This window comes from Petromyzon marinus, chromosome 5 (genome assembly GCF_048934315.1).
Source record: "Petromyzon marinus isolate PM22_M1 ecotype Great Lakes invasive population chromosome 5, UKy_Petmar_22M1.pri1.0, whole genome shotgun sequence".
Lineage (NCBI taxonomy): Eukaryota > Metazoa > Chordata > Hyperoartia > Petromyzontiformes > Petromyzontidae > Petromyzon > Petromyzon marinus.
The window spans coordinates 2,224,076-2,244,443 of NC_133671.1; positions in this window are offsets into that span (position 1 = coordinate 2,224,076).

A 20,368-nucleotide genomic window follows, 5' to 3' on the forward strand; every position below is an offset into this window, starting at 1 on the left:
AATTGAAAACGAATCAACAATACCTTGAGTCTTCTTCATCAATAACGCTGTGTTTGTTGCCTGCTACATTGGACTTCAGAACAACGAGAAGATGCGTCTGATTCTCGTACACAACAAAATCAAAGCACTTGCTATTATAAATTAAGCAGAGTGCTCGAAATTGCTGTAAACGTGAACAGAATAGATATATCGACTTGTTGGCACATTTTCAGTGAATGTCGGAGCAAGAACCGCCGATGCTCGTGTTGCAGGCTCGAGCGGAGCTTTCCGAAGGTCTCCTTGAATCTCACAGTCGAACCCCTTGAGCAAACACCATTCACTGAGATGTGACTCTTTTAGCAGCACATGAACGAGGTATGCGATTGCCCGTCCTATGCCGCTCAATTCCTCTGCATCGACTTAAGAACGCGCAGGCTCCTCCCACCGACACCGAAACGGAATGGGCATGAAATTTTGATTTAAAGCTTTCGTGACTGCAGTAATTCATATTCTTAGTTTTATCGGTAAAGTCACGTTGAAGAGAAACAACAAAATAACAAAATATATATATAAAACAATAAAAAATTCTCACGACGTTTCGACCATAACTCAAACGGTCATCATCAGGTGTGTCGGTTTGCATAAATTTATTTTGAAAACGGCATATTTATTTATATATATAAAAATAACGTTTGCGTCACGCGCAACGATGGCAGTTTGCCAGGACTAGTCCATCTATTTTTTTTTTTGAAAAGAGGAGGGGGGAGACGAAATTTGTTTTTATGTATGCTGTCTGAAAGGCACTGTAAGCGTGAACAATCAATCAAGAACTGAAATGATTTATCAAATCTTTCCAATGATTGCTAAGATAGAATCCATCTTCTCGGTTGAAATTGTCTCTGTGTTTGTATATGTGGATAGCCTCATGAACGAATCTCTCATGGAAGCCAGATGGCTTACAAAGAACCTCCGTCTTGGAAAAGTCAATGGCATGTGAGCCTACTGAATTAGAACAATGATCTGCTACGGCCGAGGTGTTGGTCCTACCGTGTTTAAGGTCTGCTTTATGTTCACGAATGCGGTCCGAGATATGGCGTTTGGTTTCTCCAATGTAACTACTACCACAGAGGCAGCTTAGTTTGTAGACACCAGGGTATTGTATGTCCGGAATCACATCTTTTACAGACGGAACCAGATCACGGATTTTATGTAATGTGTTGAAACGGACCTGGATCTTGTGTTTATTCAAGATTTTGGAGATCTTTTTTGTGATCCCAGCAATGTAGGGTAAAGTGATGGTTTTGAAAGGCTCCTCAAGAGGGTTCTTCTTCATGGTTTGAGTGATAGCTTTGCGGATTGTATAGTCGGAGTAACCATTAGCCCTAAGAGCTTGGTGTACGTGCTTGAGTTCACTGCTTATGTGTTCCTGGTCGGATATGCATTGGGCTCTATGATACAGAGTCTTGATGAGAGAATTCTTCTGTGATGGATGGTGGTGGGAATCCGGTTTCAGATAAGCATCCGTATGGGTAGCTTTCCTGTAGACAGAGTGGCTCATTGAACCATCAGGTCTCTTTTTAATTAGGACATCCAAAAAAGGTATCTTGCCATCTATTTCGACTTCCATGGTAAATCTGATGGCTGGGTGTATGGAATTGATGTGGTCGAAGAATTTGTCTAGAGCAGGCCGGCCATGTGGCCAGATGACAAAAGTGTCATCCACGTACCTCTTCCATAAGGTTGGGCGCAGAGTGGCAGTCTGGATGGCGTCAGTCTCAAATTTCTCCATGAAAATGTTAGCTATAACTGGAGAAAGGGGGGAGCCCATTGGGGTGCCCTCAGTTTGTTTGTAGAAAGTTCCATTCCAAGTGAAGTATGTATTGGTTAAACAGTGTCTCACCAGGGGGGGTACCTCAGTGTTTAGTCCTTGATGAACCAAGTCTTCAATGATTGCAATGGTGTCAGGTACAGGAACCTTGGTGAATAAGGAAACTACATCAAAACTGACAAGCAGGTCGTCTGGGGACAGGGAAATACCCTTGATTGTTGATACCAGGTGAGTAGAATTTTGTACCGCAGAGGTGGTCTTTCCAGTGAAAGGACGCAGGATTTCAGACAAAAAACGAGCTAGTTTGTAGGTGGGGGAGCTGATAGTAGAGACTATGGGACGAAGAGGTGTATCAACTTTATGTATTTTTGGTAAGCCGTATAATCTTGGTGGCCTGGCAGCAGAAGGTTTCAACAAAAACTGTTTAGATTGATCAATTAATGCGGTTGAATCAGAAATTATTTTGTTGGTTTGTGTGACGAGGCTGTTGGTGGGATCTCTTTTTATTTTTGTATAACTACCATCGTCGAGTAATTCTTTAATTTTGTTGTTGTATTCTATTTTATCCATGATAACAGTAGCATTGCCTTTGTCAGCTGAGAGAACTACAATATCATTCCTCTTTTTTAATTTATATAATTCAAAACGCTCCTCTTTGCTGAGGTTGCTAGCTGGCATCTTAGCGTTTTTGAGGGTTGCAGCGATTTCAGATCTTGCTACGTCTGCAGCGATGTGACCCAGGCCCCTGAGAGCAACGTCTACTTGGGCAATTATATCATTAACTGGTATGTGTTTAGGTGTGACTGCAAAGTTTAGACCTTTAGCTAAAACGGATTTCAGACCATCGGAAATAGAACTGTTACTGCGATTAATTACGACTTTATTAACGTCTAACTTTTTGGTGTGTGGGTCCGGTCTTTTGTTTAAGAGGAGGTTAAATTTGGAAATCAGGTTTTCCTTACATTTGGTCGACATAGTAGCAGCTGAAGAGGCAGTCATATTGTCTACATGTTCCCAATCCGATGTGGACATTATTGCCGTCAATGATAAGTGTGATTTGTAGAGTGTCTTGTCTAACTGATCTAGTTCTGTGCGTATAAGTCTGATTTTTTCTGAGATAAGAGCTAAGCTAGTTTTGAAAAGAATTCGTTTCGCATTAGAAGAAGTTACAGTAGCAGAGGTGAGTGTAAATGCGATTGGTATTACCCCAGAGTCGCGGCATCTCTTCAGGAAGGTGAGAGACTCGATCAGCTGAGCTTTCTTATCCCGGAGTTTGTTGAAAGATCTTAAAGTTATGTGAAAACCCTCCCCGTAGAGGCGATTAAATTTTGATTTAAAGCTTTCGTGACTGCAGTAATTCATATTCTTAGTTTTTTCGGTAAAGTCACGTTGAAGAGAAACAACAAAATAACAAAATATATATAAAACAATAAAAAATTCTCACGACGTTTCGACCATAACTCAAACGGTCATCATCAGGTGTGTCGGTTTGCATAAATTTATTTTGAAAACGGCATATTTATTTATATATATAAAAATAACGTTTGCGTCACGCGCAACGATGGCAGTTTGCCAGGACTAGTCCATCTATTTTTTTTTTTTTTTTTTTGAAAAGAGGAGGGGGGAGACGAAATTTGTTTTTATGTATGCTGTCTGAAAGGCACTGTAAGCGTGAACAATCAATCAAGAACTGAAATGATTTATCAAATCTTTCCAATGATTGCTAAGATAGAATCCATCTTCTCGGTTGAAATTGTCTCTGTGTTTGTATATGTGGATAGCCTCATGAACGAATCTCTCATGGAAGCCAGATGGCTTACAAAGAACCTCCGTCTTGGAAAAGTCAATGGCATGTGAGCCTACTGAATTAGAACAATGATCTGCTACGGCCGAGGTGTTGGTCCTACCGTGTTTAAGGTCTGCTTTATGTTCACGAATGCGGTCCGAGATATGGCGTTTGGTTTCTCCAATGTAACTACTACCACAGAGGCAGCTTAGTTTGTAGACACCAGGGTATTGTATGTCCGGAATCACATCTTTTACAGACGGAACCAGATCACGGATTTTATGTAATGTGTTGAAACGGACCTGGATCTTGTGTTTATTCAAGATTTTGGAGATCTTTTTTGTGATCCCAGCAATGTAGGGTAAAGTGATGGTTTTGAAAGGCTCCTCAAGAGGGTTCTTCTTCATGGTTTGAGTGATAGCTTTGCGGATTGTATAGTCGGAGTAACCATTAGCCCTAAGAGCTTGGTGTACGTGCTTGAGTTCACTGCTTATGTGTTCCTGGTCGGATATGCATTGGGCTCTATGATACAGAGTCTTGATGAGAGAATTATTCTGTGATGGATGGTGGTGGGAATCCGGTTTCAGATAAGCATCCGTATGGGTAGCTTTCCTGTAGACAGAGTGGCTCATTGAACCATCAGGTCTCTTTTTAATTAGGACATCCAAAAAAGGTATCTTGCCATCTATTTCGACTTCCATGGTAAATCTGATGGCTGGGTGTATGGAATTGATGTGGTCGAAGAATTTGTCTAGAGCAGGCCGGCCATGTGGCCAGATGACAAAAGTGTCATCCACGTACCACTTCCATAAGGTTGGGCGCAGAGTGGCAGTCTGGATGGCGTCAGTCTCAAATTTCTCCATGAAAATGTTAGCTATAACTGGAGAAAGGGGGGAGCCCATTGGGGTGCCCTCAGTTTGTTTGTAGAAAGTTCCATTCCAAGTGAAGTATGTATTGGTTAAACAGTGTCTCACCAGGGGGGGTACCTCAGTGTTTAGTCCTTGATGAACCAAGTCTTCAATGATTGCAATGGTGTCAGGTACAGGAACCTTGGTGAATAAGGAAACTACATCAAAACTGACAAGCAGGTCGTCTGGGGACAGGGAAATACCCTTGATTGTTGATACCAGGTGAGTAGAATTTTGTACCGCAGAGGTGGTCTTTCCAGTGAAAGGACGCAGGATTTCAGACAAAAAACGAGCTAGTTTGTAGGTGGGGGAGCTGATAGTAGAGACTATGGGACGAAGAGGTGTATCAACTTTATGTATTTTTGGTAAGCCGTATAATCTTGGTGGCCTGGCAGCAGAAGGTTTCAACAAAAACTGTTTAGATTGATCAATTAATGCGGTTGAATCAGAAATTATTTTGTTGGTTTGTGTGACGAGGCTGTTGGTGGGATCTCTTTTTATTTTTGTATAACTACCATCGTCGAGTAATTCTTTAATTTTGTTGTTGTATTCTATTTTATCCATGATAACAGTAGCATTGCCTTTGTCAGCTGAGAGAACTACAATATCATTCCTCTTTTTTAATTTATATAATTCAAAACGCTCATCTTTGCTGAGGTTGCTAGCTGGCATCTTAGCGTTTTTGAGGGTTGCAGCGATTTCAGATCTTGCTACGTCTGCAGCGATGTGACCCAGGCCCCTGAGAGCAACGTCTACTTGGGCAATTATATCATTAACTGGTATGTGTTTAGGTGTGACTGCAAAGTTTAGACCTTTAGCTAAAACGGATTTCAGACCATCGGAAATAGAACTGTTACTGCGATTAATTACGACTTTATTAACGTCTAACTTTTTGGTGTGTGGGTCCGGTCTTTTGTTTAAGAGGAGGTTAAATTTGGAAATCAGGTTTTCCTTACATTTGGTCGACATAGTAGCAGCTGAAGAGGCAGTCATATTGTCTACATGTTCCCAATCCGATGTGGACATTATTGCCGTCAATGATAAGTGTGATTTGTAGAGTGTCTTGTCTAACTGATCTAGTTCTGTGCGTATAAGTCTGATTTTTTCTGAGATAAGAGCTAAGCTAGTTTTGAAAAGAATTCGTTTCGCATTAGAAGAAGTTACAGTAGCAGAGGTGAGTGTAAATGCGATTGGTATTACCCCAGAGTCGCGGCATCTCTTCAGGAAGGTGAGAGACTCGATCAGCTGAGCTTTCTTATCCCGGAGTTTGTTGAAAGATCTTAAAGTTATGTGAAAACCCTCCCCGTAGAGGCGATTAAATTTTGATTTAAAGCTTTCGTGACTGCAGTAATTCATATTCTTAGTTTTTTCGGTAAAGTCACGTTGAAGAGAAACAACAAAATAACAAAATATATATAAAACAATAAAAAATTCTCACGACGTTTCGACCATAACTCAAACGGTCATCATCAGGTGTGTCGGTTTGCATAAATTTATTTTGAAAACGGCATATTTATTTATATATATAAAAATAACGTTTGCGTCACGCGCAACGATGGCAGTTTGCCAGGACTAGTCCATCTATTTTTTTTTGAAAAGAGGAGGGGGGAGACGAAATTTGTTTTTATGTATGCTGTCTGAAAGGCACTGTAAGCGTGAACAATCAATCAAGAACTGAAATGATTTATCAAATCTTTCCAATGATTGCTAAGATAGAATCCATCTTCTCGGTTGAAATTGTCTCTGTGTTTGTATATGTGGATAGCCTCATGAACGAATCTCTCATGGAAGCCAGATGGCTTACAAAGAACCTCCGTCTTGGAAAAGTCAATGGCATGTGAGCCTACTGAATTAGAACAATGATCTGCTACGGCCGAGGTGTTGGTCCTACCGTGTTTAAGGTCTGCTTTATGTTCACGAATGCGGTCCGAGATATGGCGTTTGGTTTCTCCAATGTAACTACTACCACCGAGGCAGCTTAGTTTGTAGACACCAGGGTATTGTATGTCCGGAATCACATCTTTTACAGACGGAACCAGATCACGGATTTTATGTAATGTGTTGAAACGGACCTGGATCTTGTGTTTATTCAAGATTTTGGAGATCTTTTTTGTGATCCCAGCAATGTAGGGTAAAGTGATGGTTTTGAAAGGCTCCTCAAGAGGGTTCTTCTTCATGGTTTGAGTGATAGCTTTGCGGATTGTATAGTCGGAGTAACCATTAGCCCTAAGAGCTTGGTGTACGTGCTTGAGTTCACTGCTTATGTGTTCCTGGTCGGATATGCATTGGGCTCTATGATACAGAGTCTTGATGAGAGAATTCTTCTGTGATGGATGGTGGTGGGAATCCGGTTTCAGATAAGCATCCGTATGGGTAGCTTTCCTGTAGACAGAGTGGCTCATTGAACCATCAGGTCTCTTTTTAATTAGGACATCCAAAAAAGGTATCTTGCCATCTATTTCGACTTCCATGGTAAATCTGATGGCTGGGTGTATGGAATTGATGTGGTCGAAGAATTTGTCTAGAGCAGGCCGGCCATGTGGCCAGATGACAAAAGTGTCATCCACGTACCTCTTCCATACGGTTGGGCGCAAAGTGGCAGTCTGGATGGCGTCAGTCTCAAATTTCTCCATGAAAATGTTAGCTATAACTGGAGAAAGGGGGGAGCCCATTGGGGTGCCCTCAGTTTGTTTGTAGAAAGTTCCATTCCAAGTGAAGTATGTATTGGTTAAACAGTGTCTCACCAGGGGGGGTACCTCAGTGTTTAGTCCTTGATGAACCAAGTCTTCAATGATTGCAATGGTGTCAGGTACAGGAACCTTGGTGAATAAGGAAACTACATCAAAACTGACAAGCAGGTCGTCTGGGGACAGGGAAATACCCTTGATTGTTGATACCAGGAATGGGCATGGTTAACGTCGCTCAGGGTACCTTCGAAAGCTTGCACATATTCATGATTATTAATTAAAATAATAAAAGCATGCATCGATTTACACTTTTAAAAGTGCAACGAATGATTCGGGTGCTAATGCTTCTGCTGCGTTGGCAGTGGTACACAAGCACAATTGAAAACGAATCAACAATACCTTGAGTCTTCTTCATCAATAACGCTGTGTTTGTGGCCCGCTACATTGGACTTCAGAACAACGAGTAGATGCGTCTGTTTCTCGTACACAACAAAATCAAAGCACTTGCTATTAAAAATTAAGCAGAGTGCTCGAAATTGCTGTAAACGTGAACAGAATAGATATATCGACTTGTTGGCACATTTTCAGTGAATGTCGGAGCAAGAACCGCCGATGCTCGTGTTGCAGGCTCGAGCGGAGCTTTCCGAAGGTCTCCTTGAATCTCACAGTCGAACCCCTTGAGCAAACACCATTCACTGAGATGTGACTCTTCTAGCAGCACATGAACGAGGTATGCGATTGCCCGTCCTATGCCGCTCAATTCCTCTGCATCGACTTAAGAACGCGCAGGCTCCTCCCACCGACACCGAAACGGAATGGGCATGGTTAACGTCGCTCAGGGTACCTTCGAAAGCTTGCACATATTCATGATTATTAATTAAAATAATAAAAGCATGCATCGATTTACACTTTTAAAAGTGCAACGAATGATTCGGGTGCTAATGCTTCTGCTGCGTTGGCAGTGGTACACAAGCACAATTGAAAACAAATCAACAATACCTTGAGTCTTCTTCATCAATAACGCTGTGTTTGTGGCCCGCTACATTGGACTTCAAAACAACGAGTAGATGCGTCTGTTTCTCGTACACAACAAAATCAAAGCACTTGCTATTAAAAATTAAGCAGAGTGCTCGAAATTGCTGTAAACGTGAACAGAATAGATATATCGACTTGTTGGCACATTTTCAGTGAATGTCGGAGCAAGAACCGCCGATGCTCGTGTTGCAGGCTCGAGCGGAGCTTTCCGAAGGTCTCCTTGAATCTCACAGTCGAACCCCTTGAGCAAACACCATTCACTGAGATGTGACTCTTCTAGCAGCACATGAACGAGGTATGCGATTGCCCGTCCTATGCCGCTCAATTCCTCTGCATCGACTTAAGAACGCGCAGGCTCCTCCCACCGACACCGAAACGGAATGGGCATGGTTAACGTCGCTCAGGGTACCTTCGAAAGCTTGCACATATTCATGATTATTAATTAAAATAATAAAAGCATGCATCGATTTACACTTTTAAAAGTGCAACGAATGATTCGGGTGCTAATGCTTCTGCTGCGTTGGCAGTGGTACACAAGCACAATTGAAAACAAATCAACAATACCTTGAGTCTTCTTCATCAATAACGCTGTGTTTGTGGCCCGCTACATTGGACTTCAGAACAACGAGTAGATGCGTCTGTTTCTCGTACACAACAAAATCAAAGCACTTGCTATTAAAAATTAAGCAGAGTGCTCGAAATTGCTGTAAACGTGAACAGAATAGATATATCGACTTGTTGGCACATTTTCAGTGAATGTCGGAGCAAGAACCGCCGATGCTCGTGTTGCAGGCTCGAGCGGAGCTTTCCGAAGCTCTCCTTGAATCTCACAGTCGAACCCCTTGAGCAAACACCATTCACTGAGATGTGACTCTTCTAGCAGCACATGAACGAGGTATGCGATTGCCCGTCCTATGCCGCTCAATTCCTCTGCATCGACTTAAGAACGCGCAGGCTCCTCCCACCGACACCGAAACGGAATGGGCATGGTTAACGTCGCTCAGGGTACCTTCGAAAGCTTGCACATATTCATGATTATTAATTAAAATAATAAAAGCATGCATCGATTTACACTTTTAAAAGTGCAACGAATGATTCGGGTGCTAATGCTTCTGCTGCGTTGGCAGTGGTACACAAGCACAATTGAAAACGAATCAACAATACCTTGAGTCTTCTTCATCAATAACGCTGTGTTTGTGGCCCGCTACATTGGACTTCAGAACAACGAGTAGATGCGTCTGTTTCTCGTACACAACAAAATCAAAGCACTTGCTATTATAAATTAAGCAGAGTGCTCGAAATTGCTGTAAACGTGAACAGAATAGATATATCGACTTGTTGGCACATTTTCAGTGAATGTCGGAGCAAGAACCGCCGATGCTCGTGTTGCAGGCTCGAGCGGAGCTTTCCGAAGGTCTCCTTGAATCTCACAGTCGAACCCCGTGAGCAAACACCATTCACTGAGATGTGACTCTTCTAGCAGCACATGAACGAGGTATGCGATTGCCCGTCCTATGCCGCTCAATTCCTCTGCATCGACTTAAGAACGCGCAGGCTCCTCCCACCGACACCGAAACGGAATGGGCATGGTTAACGTCGCTCAGGGTACCTTCGAAAGCTTGCACATATTCATGATTATTAATTAAAATAATAAAAGCATGCATCGATTTACACTTTTAAAAGTGCAACGAATGATTCGGGTGCTAATGCTTCTGCTGCGTTGGCAGTGGTACACAAGCACAATTGAAAACGAATCAACAATATCTTGAGTCTTCTTCATCAATAACGCTGTGTTTGTGGCCCGCTACATTGGACTTCAGAACAACGAGTAGATGCGTCTGTTTCTCGTACACAACAAAATCAAAGCACTTGCTATTATAAATTAAGCAGAGTGCTCGAAATTGCTGTAAACGTGAACAGAATAGATATATCGACTTGTTGGCACATTTTCAGTGAATGTCGGAGCAAGAACCGCCGATGCTCGTGTTGCAGGCTCGAGCGGAGCTTTCCGAAGGTCTCCTTGAATCTCACAGTCGAACCCCTTGAGCAAACACCATTCACTGAGATGTGACTCTTCTAGCAGCACATGAACGAGGTATGCGATTGCCCGTCCTATGCCGCTCAATTCCTCTGCATCGACTTAAGAACGCGCAGGCTCCTCCCACCGACACCGAAACGGAATGGGCATGGTTAACGTCGCTCAGGGTACCTTCGAAAGCTTGCACATATTCATGATTATTAATTAAAATAATAAAAGCATGCATCGATTTACACTTTTAAAAGTGCAACGAATGATTCGGGTGCTAATGCTTCTGCTGCGTTGGCAGTGGTACACAAGCACAATTGAAAACGAATCAACAATACCTTGAGTCTTCTTCATCAATAACGCTGTGTTTGTGGCCCGCTACATTGGACTTCAGAACAACGAGTAGATGCGTCTGTTTCTCGTACACAACAAAATCAAAGCACTTGCTATTAAAAATTAAGCAGAGTGCTCGAAATTGCTGTAAACGTGAACAGAATAGATATATCGACTTGTTGGCACATTTTCAGTGAATGTCGGAGCAAGAACCGCCGATGCTCGTGTTGCAGGCTCGAGCGGAGCTTTCCGAAGGTCTCCTTGAATCTCACAGTCGAACCCCTTGAGCAAACACCATTCACTGAGATGTGACTCTTCTAGCAGCACATGAACGAGGTATGCGATTGCCCGTCCTATGCCGCTCAATTCCTCTGCATCGACTTAAGAACGCGCAGGCTCCTCCCACCGACACCGAAACGGAATGGGCATGGTTAACGTCGCTCAGGGTACCTTCGAAAGCTTGCACATATTCATGATTATTAATTAAAATAATAAAAGCATGCATCGATTTACACTTTTAAAAGTGCAACGAATGATTCGGGTGCTAATGCTTCTGCTGCGTTGGCAGTGGTACACAAGCACAATTGAAAACAAATCAACAATACCTTGAGTCTTCTTCATCAATAACGCTGTGTTTGTGGCCCGCTACATTGGACTTCAGAACAACGAGTAGATGCGTCTGTTTCTCGTACACAACAAAATCAAAGCACTTGCTATTAAAAATTAAGCAGAGTGCTCGAAATTGCTGTAAACGTGAACAGAATAGATATATCGACTTGTTGGCACATTTTCAGTGAATGTCGGAGCAAGAACCGCCGATGCTCGTGTTGCAGGCTCGAGCGGAGCTTTCCGAAGGTCTCCTTGAATCTCACAGTCGAACCCCTTGAGCAAACACCATTCACTGAGATGTGACTCTTCTAGCAGCACATGAACGAGGTATGCGATTGCCCGTCCTATGCCGCTCAATTCCTCTGCATCGACTTAAGAACGCGCAGGCTCCTCCCACCGACACCGAAACGGAATGGGCATGGTTAACGTCGCTCAGGGTACCTTCGAAAGCTTGCACATATTCATGATTATTAATTAAAATAATAAAAGCATGCATCGATTTACACTTTTAAAAGTGCAACGAATGATTCGGGTGCTAATGCTTCTGCTGCGTTGGCAGTGGTACACAAGCACAATTGAAAACAAATCAACAATACCTTGAGTCTTCTTCATCAATAACGCTGTGTTTGTGGCCCGCTACATTGGACTTCAGAACAACGAGTAGATGCGTCTGTTTCTCGTACACAACAAAATCAAAGCACTTGCTATTAAAAATTAAGCAGAGTGCTCGAAATTGCTGTAAACGTGAACAGAATAGATATATCGACTTGTTGGCACATTTTCAGTGAATGTCGGAGCAAGAACCGCCGATGCTCGTGTTGCAGGCTCGAGCGGAGCTTTCCGAAGCTCTCCTTGAATCTCACAGTCGAACCCCTTGAGCAAACACCATTCACTGAGATGTGACTCTTCTAGCAGCACATGAACGAGGTATGCGATTGCCCGTCCTATGCCGCTCAATTCCTCTGCATCGACTTAAGAACGCGCAGGCTCCTCCCACCGACACCGAAACGGAATGGGCATGGTTAACGTCGCTCAGGGTACCTTCGAAAGCTTGCACATATTCATGATTATTAATTAAAATAATAAAAGCATGCATCGATTTACACTTTTAAAAGTGCAACGAATGATTCGGGTGCTAATGCTTCTGCTGCGTTGGCAGTGGTACACAAGCACAATTGAAAACGAATCAACAATACCTTGAGTCTTCTTCATCAATAACGCTGTGTTTGTGGCCCGCTACATTGGACTTCAGAACAACGAGTAGATGCGTCTGTTTCTCGTACACAACAAAATCAAAGCACTTGCTATTATAAATTAAGCAGAGTGCTCGAAATTGCTGTAAACGTGAACAGAATAGATATATCGACTTGTTGGCACATTTTCAGTGAATGTCGGAGCAAGAACCGCCGATGCTCGTGTTGCAGGCTCGAGCGGAGCTTTCCGAAGGTCTCCTTGAATCTCACAGTCGAACCCCGTGAGCAAACACCATTCACTGAGATGTGACTCTTCTAGCAGCACATGAACGAGATATGCGATTGCCCGTCCTATGCCGCTCAATTCCTCTGCATCGACTTAAGAACGCGCAGGCTCCTCCCACCGACACCGAAACGGAATGGGCATGGTTAACGTCGCTCAGGGTACCTTCGAAAGCTTGCACATATTCATGATTATTAATTAAAATAATAAAAGCATGCATCGATTTACACTTTTAAAAGTGCAACGAATGATTCGGGTGCTAATGCTTCTGCTGCGTTGGCAGTGGTACACAAGCACAATTGAAAACGAATCAACAATATCTTGAGTCTTCTTCATCAATAACGCTGTGTTTGTGGCCCGCTACATTGGACTTCAGAACAACGAGTAGATGCGTCTGTTTCTCGTACACAACAAAATCAAAGCACTTGCTATTATAAATTAAGCAGAGTGCTCGAAATTGCTGTAAACGTGAACAGAATAGATATATCGACTTGTTGGCACATTTTCAGTGAATGTCGGAGCAAGAACCGCCGATGCTCGTGTTGCAGGCTCGAGCGGAGCTTTCCGAAGGTCTCCTTGAATCTCACAGTCGAACCCCTTGAGCAAACACCATTCACTGAGATGTGACTCTTCTAGCAGCACATGAACGAGGTATGCGATTGCCCGTCCTATGCCGCTCAATTCCTCTGCATCGACTTAAGAACGCGCAGGCTCCTCCCACCGACACCGAAACGGAATGGGCATGGTTAACGTCGCTCAGGGTACCTTCGAAAGCTTGCACATATTCATGATTATTAATTAAAATAATAAAAGCATGCATCGATTTACACTTTTAAAAGTGCAACGAATGATTCGGGTGCTAATGCTTCTGCTGCGTTGGCAGTGGTACACAAGCACAATTGAAAACAAATCAACAATACCTTGAGTCTTCTTCATCAATAACGCTGTGTTTGTGGCCCGCTACATTGGACTTCAGAACAACGAGTAGATGCGTCTGTTTCTCGTACACAACAAAATCAAAGCACTTGCTATTAAAAATTAAGCAGAGTGCTCGAAATTGCTGTAAACGTGAACAGAATAGATATATCGACTTGTTGGCACATTTTCAGTGAATGTCGGAGCAAGAACCGCCGATGCTCGTGTTGCAGGCTCGAGCGGAGCTTTCCGAAGCTCTCCTTGAATCTCACAGTCGAACCCCTTGAGCAAACACCATTCACTGAGATGTGACTCTTCTAGCAGCACATGAACGAGGTATGCGATTGCCCGTCCTATGCCGCTCAATTCCTCTGCATCGACTTAAGAACGCGCAGGCTCCTCCCACCGACACCGAAACGGAATGGGCATGGTTAACGTCGCTCAGGGTACCTTCGAAAGCTTGCACATATTCATGATTATTAATTAAAATAATAAAAGCATGCATCGATTTACACTTTTAAAAGTGCAACGAATGATTCGGGTGCTAATGCTTCTGCTGCGTTGGCAGTGGTACACAAGCACAATTGAAAACGAATCAACAATACCTTGAGTCTTCTTCATCAATAACGCTGTGTTTGTGGCCCGCTACATTGGACTTCAGAACAACGAGTAGATGCGTCTGTTTCTCGTACACAACAAAATCAAAGCACTTGCTATTATAAATTAAGCAGAGTGCTCGAAATTGCTGTAAACGTGAACAGAATAGATATATCGACTTGTTGGCACATTTTCAGTGAATGTCGGAGCAAGAACCGCCGATGCTCGTGTTGCAGGCTCGAGCGGAGCTTTCCGAAGGTCTCCTTGAATCTCACAGTCGAACCCCGTGAGCAAACACCATTCACTGAGATGTGACTCTTCTAGCAGCACATGAACGAGGTATGCGATTGCCCGTCCTATGCCGCTCAATTCCTCTGCATCGACTTAAGAACGCGCAGGCTCCTCCCACCGACACCGAAACGGAATGGGCATGGTTAACGTCGCTCAGGGTACCTTCGAAAGCTTGCACATATTCATGATTATTAATTAAAATAATAAAAGCATGCATCGATTTACACTTTTAAAAGTGCAACGAATGATTCGGGTGCTAATGCTTCTGCTGCGTTGGCAGTGGTACACAAGCACAATTGAAAACGAATCAACAATATCTTGAGTCTTCTTCATCAATAACGCTGTGTTTGTGGCCCGCTACATTGGACTTCAGAACAACGAGTAGATGCGTCTGTTTCTCGTACACAACAAAATCAAAGCACTTGCTATTATAAATTAAGCAGAGTGCTCGAAATTGCTGTAAACGTGAACAGAATAGATATATCGACTTGTTGGCACATTTTCAGTGAATGTCGGAGCAAGAACCGCCGATGCTCGTGTTGCAGGCTCGAGCGGAGCTTTCCGAAGGTCTCCTTGAATCTCACAGTCGAACCCCTTGAGCAAACACCATTCACTGAGATGTGACTCTTCTAGCAGCACATGAACGAGGTATGCGATTGCCCGTCCTATGCCGCTCAATTCCTCTGCATCGACTTAAGAACGCGCAGGCTCCTCCCACCGACACCGAAACGGAATGGGCATGGTTAACGTCGCTCAGGGTACCTTCGAAAGCTTGCACATATTCATGATTATTAATTAAAATAATAAAAGCATGCATCGATTTACACTTTTAAAAGTGCAACGAATGATTCGGGTGCTAATGCTTCTGCTGCGTTGGCAGTGGTACACAAGCACAATTGAAAACAAATCAACAATACCTTGAGTCTTCTTCATCAATAACGCTGTGTTTGTGGCCCGCTACATTGGACTTCAGAACAACGAGTAGATGCGTCTGTTTCTCGTACACAACAAAATCAAAGCACTTGCTATTATAAATTAAGCAGAGTGCTCGAAATTGCTGTAAACGTGAACAGAATAGATATATCGACTTGTTGGCACATTTTCAGTGAATGTCGGAGCAAGAACCGCCGATGCTCGTGTTGCAGGCTCGAGCGGAGCTTTCCGAAGGTCTCCTTGAATCTCACAGTCGAACCCCTTGAGCAAACACCATTCACTGAGATGTGACTCTTCTAGCAGCACATGAACGAGGTATGCGATTGCCCGTCCTATGCCGCTCAATTCCTCTGCATCGACTTAAGAACGCGCAGGCTCCTCCCACCGACACCGAAACGGAATGGGCATGGTTAACGTCGCTCAGGGTACCTTCGAAAGCTTGCACATATTCATGATTATTAATTAAAATAATAAAAGCATGCATCGATTTACACTTTTAAAAGTGCAACGAATGATTCGGGTGCTAATGCTTCTGCTGCGTTGGCAGTGGTACACAAGCACAATTGAAAACAAATCAACAATACCTTGAGTCTTCTTCATCAATAACGCTGTGTTTGTGGCCCGCTACATTGGACTTCAGAACAACGAGTAGATGCGTCTGTTTCTCGTACACAACAAAATCAAAGCACTTGCTATTAAAAATTAAGCAGAGTGCTCGAAATTGCTGTAAACGTGAACAGAATAGATATATCGACTTGTTGGCACAACATTTTCATTGAATGTAGTAGCAAGAACCGCCGATGCTCGTGTTGCAGGCTCGAGCGGAGCTTTCCGAAGGTCTCCTTGAATCTCACAGTCGAACCCCTTGAGCAAACACCATTCACTGAGATGTGACTCTTCTAGCAGCACATGAACGAGGTATGCGATTGCCCGTCCTATGCCGCTCAATTCCTCTGCATCGACTTAAGAACGCGCAGGCTCCTCCCACCGACACCGAAACGGAATGGGCATGGTTAACGTCGCTCAGGGTACCTTCGAAAGCTTGCACATATTCATGATTATTAATTAAAATAATAAAAGCATGCATCGATTTACACTTTTAAAAGTGCAACGAATGATTCGGGTGCTAATGCTTCTGCTGCGTTGGCAGTGGTACACAAGCACAATTGAAAACAAATCAACAATACCTTGAGTATTCTTCATCAATAACGCTGTGTTTGTGGCCCGCTACATTGGACTTCAGAACAACGAGTAGATGCGTCTGTTTCTCGTACACAACAAAATCAAAGCACTAGCTATTATAAATTAAGCAGAGTGCTCGAAATTGCTGTAAACGTGAACAGAATAGATATATCGACTTGTTGGCACATTTTCAGTGAATGTCGGAGCAAGAACCGCCGATGCTCGTGTTGCAGGCTCGAGCGGAGCTTTCCGAAGGTCTCCTTGAATCTCACAGTCGAACCCCTTGAGCAAACACCATTCACTGAGATGTGACTCTTCTAGCAGCACATGAACGAGGTATGCGATTGCCCGTCCTATGCCGCTCAATTCCTCTGCATCGACTTAAGAACGCGCAGGCTCCTCCCACCGACACCGAAACGGAATGGGCATGGTTAACGTCGCTCAGGGTACCTTCGAAAGCTTGCACATATTCATGATTATTAATTAAAATAATAAAAGCATGCATCGATTCACACTTTTAAAAGTGCAACGAATGATTCGGGTGCTAATGCTTCTGCTGCGTTGGCAGTGGTACACAAGCACAATTGAAAACAAATCAACAATACCTTGAGTCTTCTTCATCAATAACGCTGTGTTTGTGGCCCGCTACATTGGACTTCAGAACAACGAGTAGATGCGTCTGTTTCTCGTACACAACAAAATCAAAGCACTTGCTATTATAAATTAAGCAGAGTGCTCGAAATTGCTGTAAACGTGAACAGAATAGATATATCGACTTGTTGGCACATTTTCAGTGAATGTCGGAGCAAGAACCGCCGATGCTCGTGTTGCAGGCTCGAGCGGAGCTTTCCGAAGGTCTCCTTGAATCTCACAGTCGAACCCCTTGAGCAAACACCATTCACTGAGATGTGACTCTTCTAGCAGCACATGAACGAGGTATGCGATTGCCCGTCCTATGCCGCTCAATTCCTCTGCATCGACTTAAGAACGCGCAGGCTCCTCCCACCGACACCGAAACGGAATGGGCATGGTTAACGTCGCTCAGGGTACCTTCGAAAGCTTGCACATATTCATGATTATTAATTAAAATAATAAAAGCATGCATCGATTTACACTTTTAAAAGTGCAACGAATGATTCGGGTGCTAATGCTTCTGCTGCGTTGGCAGTGGTACACAAGCACAATTGAAAACGAATCAACAATACCTTGAGTCTTCTTCATCAATAACGCTGTGTTTGTGGCCCGCTACATTGGACTTCAGAACAACGAGTAGATGCGTCTGTTTCTCGTACACAACAAAATCAAAGCACTTGCTATTATAAATTAAGCAGAGTGCTCGAAATTGCTGTAAACGTGAACAGAATAGATATATCGACTTGTTGGCACATTTTCAGTGAATGTCGGAGCAAGAACCGCCGATGCTCGTGTTGCAGGCTCGAGCGGAGCTTTCCGAAGGTCTCCTTGAATCTCACAGTCGAACCCCTTGAGCAAACACCATTCACTGAGATGTGACTCTTCTAGCAGCACATGAACGAGGTATGCGATTGCCCGTCCTATGCCGCTCAATTCCTCTGCATCGACTTAAGAACGCGCAGGCTCCTCCCACCGACACCGAAACGGAATGGGCATGGTTAACGTCGCTCAGGGTACCTTCGAAAGCTTGCACATATTCATGATTATTAATTAAAATAATAAAAGCATGCATCGATTTACACTTTTAAAAGTGCAACGAATGATTCGGGTGCTAATGCTTCTGCTGCGTTGGCAGTGGTACACAAGCACAATTGAAAACAAATCAACAATACCTTGAGTCTTCTTCATCAATAACGCTGTGTTTGTGGCCCGCTACATTGGACTTCAGAACAACGAGTAGATGCGTCTGTTTCTCGTACACAACAAAATCAAAGCACTTGCTATTATAAATTAAGCAGAGTGCTCGAAATTGCTGTAAACGTGAACAGAATAGATATATCGACTTGTTGGCACATTTTCAGTGAATGTCGGAGCAAGAACCGCCGATGCTCGTGTTGCAGGCTCGAGCGGAGCTTTCCGAAGGTCTCCTTGAATCTCACAGTCGAACCCCTTGAGCAAACACCATTCGCTGAGATGTGACTCTTCTAGCAGCACATGAACGAGGTATGCGATTGCCCGTCCTATGCCGCTCAATTCCTCTGCATCGACTTAAGAACGCGCAGGCTCCTCCCACCGACACCGAAACGGAATGGGCATGGTTAACGTCGCTCAGGGTACCTTCGAAAGCTTGCACATATTCATGATTATTAATTAAAATAATAAAAGCATGCATCGATTTACACTTTTAAAAGTGCAACGAATGATTCGGGTGCTAATGCTTCTGCTGCGTTGGCAGTGGTACACAAGCACAATTGAAAACAAATCAACAATACCTTGAGTCTTCTTCATCAATAACGCTGTGTTTGTGGCCCGCTACATTGGACTTCAGAACAACGAGTAGATGCGTCTGTTTCTCGTACACAACAAAATCAAAGCACTTGCTATTAAAAATTAAGCAGAGTGCTCGAAATTGCTGTAAACGTGAACAGAATAGATATATCGACTTGTTGGCACATTTTCAGTGAATGTCGGAGCAAGAACCGCCGATGCTCGTGGTGCAGGCTCGAGCGGAGCTTTCCGAAGGTCTCCTTGAATCTCACAGTCGAACCCCTTGAGCAAACACCATTCACTGAGATGTGACTCTTCTAGCAGCACATGAACGAGGTATGCGATTGCCCGTCCTATGCCGCTCAATTCCTCTGCATCGACTTAAGAACGCGCAGGCTCCTCCCACCGACACCGAAACGGAATGGGCATGGTTAACGTCGCTCAGGGTACCTTCGAAAGCTTGTACATATTCATGATTATTAATCAAAATAATAAAAGCATGCATCGATTTACACTTTTAAAAGTGCAACGAATGATTCAGGTGCTAATGCTTCTGCTGCGTTGGCAGTGGTACACAAGCACAATTGAAAACAAATCAACAATACCTTGAGTCTTCTTCATCAATAACGCTGTGTTTGTGGCCCGCTACATTGGACTTCAGAACAACGAGTAGATGCGTCTGTTTCTCGTACACAACAAAATCAAAGCACTTGCTATTATAAATTAAGCAGAGTGCTCGAAATTGCTGTAAACGTGAACAGAATAGATATATCGACTTGTTGGCACATTTTCAGTGAATGTCGGAGCAAGAACCGCCGATGCTCGTGTTGCAGGCTCGAGCGGAGCTTTCCGAAGGTCTCCTTGAATCTCACAGTCGAACCCCTTGAGCAAACACCATTCACTGAGATGTGACTCTTCTAGCAGCACATGAACGAGGTATGCGATTGCCCGTCCTATGCCGCTCAATTCCTCTGCATCGACTTAAGAACGCGCAGGCTCCTCCCACCGACACCGAAACGGAATGGGCATGGTTAACGTCGCTCAGGGTACCTTCGAAAGCTTGCACATATTCATGATTATTAATTAAAATAATAAAAGCATGCATCGATTTACACTTTTAAAAGTGCAACGAATGATTCGGGTGCTAATGCTTCTGCTGCGTTGGCAGTGGTACACAAGCACAATTGAAAACAAATCAACAATACCTTGAGTCTTCTTCATCAATAACGCTGTGTTTGTGGCCCGCTACATTGGACTTCAGAACAACGAGTAGATGCGTCTGTTTCTCGTACACAACAAAATCAAAGCACTTGCTATTATAAATTAAGCAGAGTGCTCGAAATTGCTGTAAACGTGAACAGAATAGATATATCGACTTGTTGG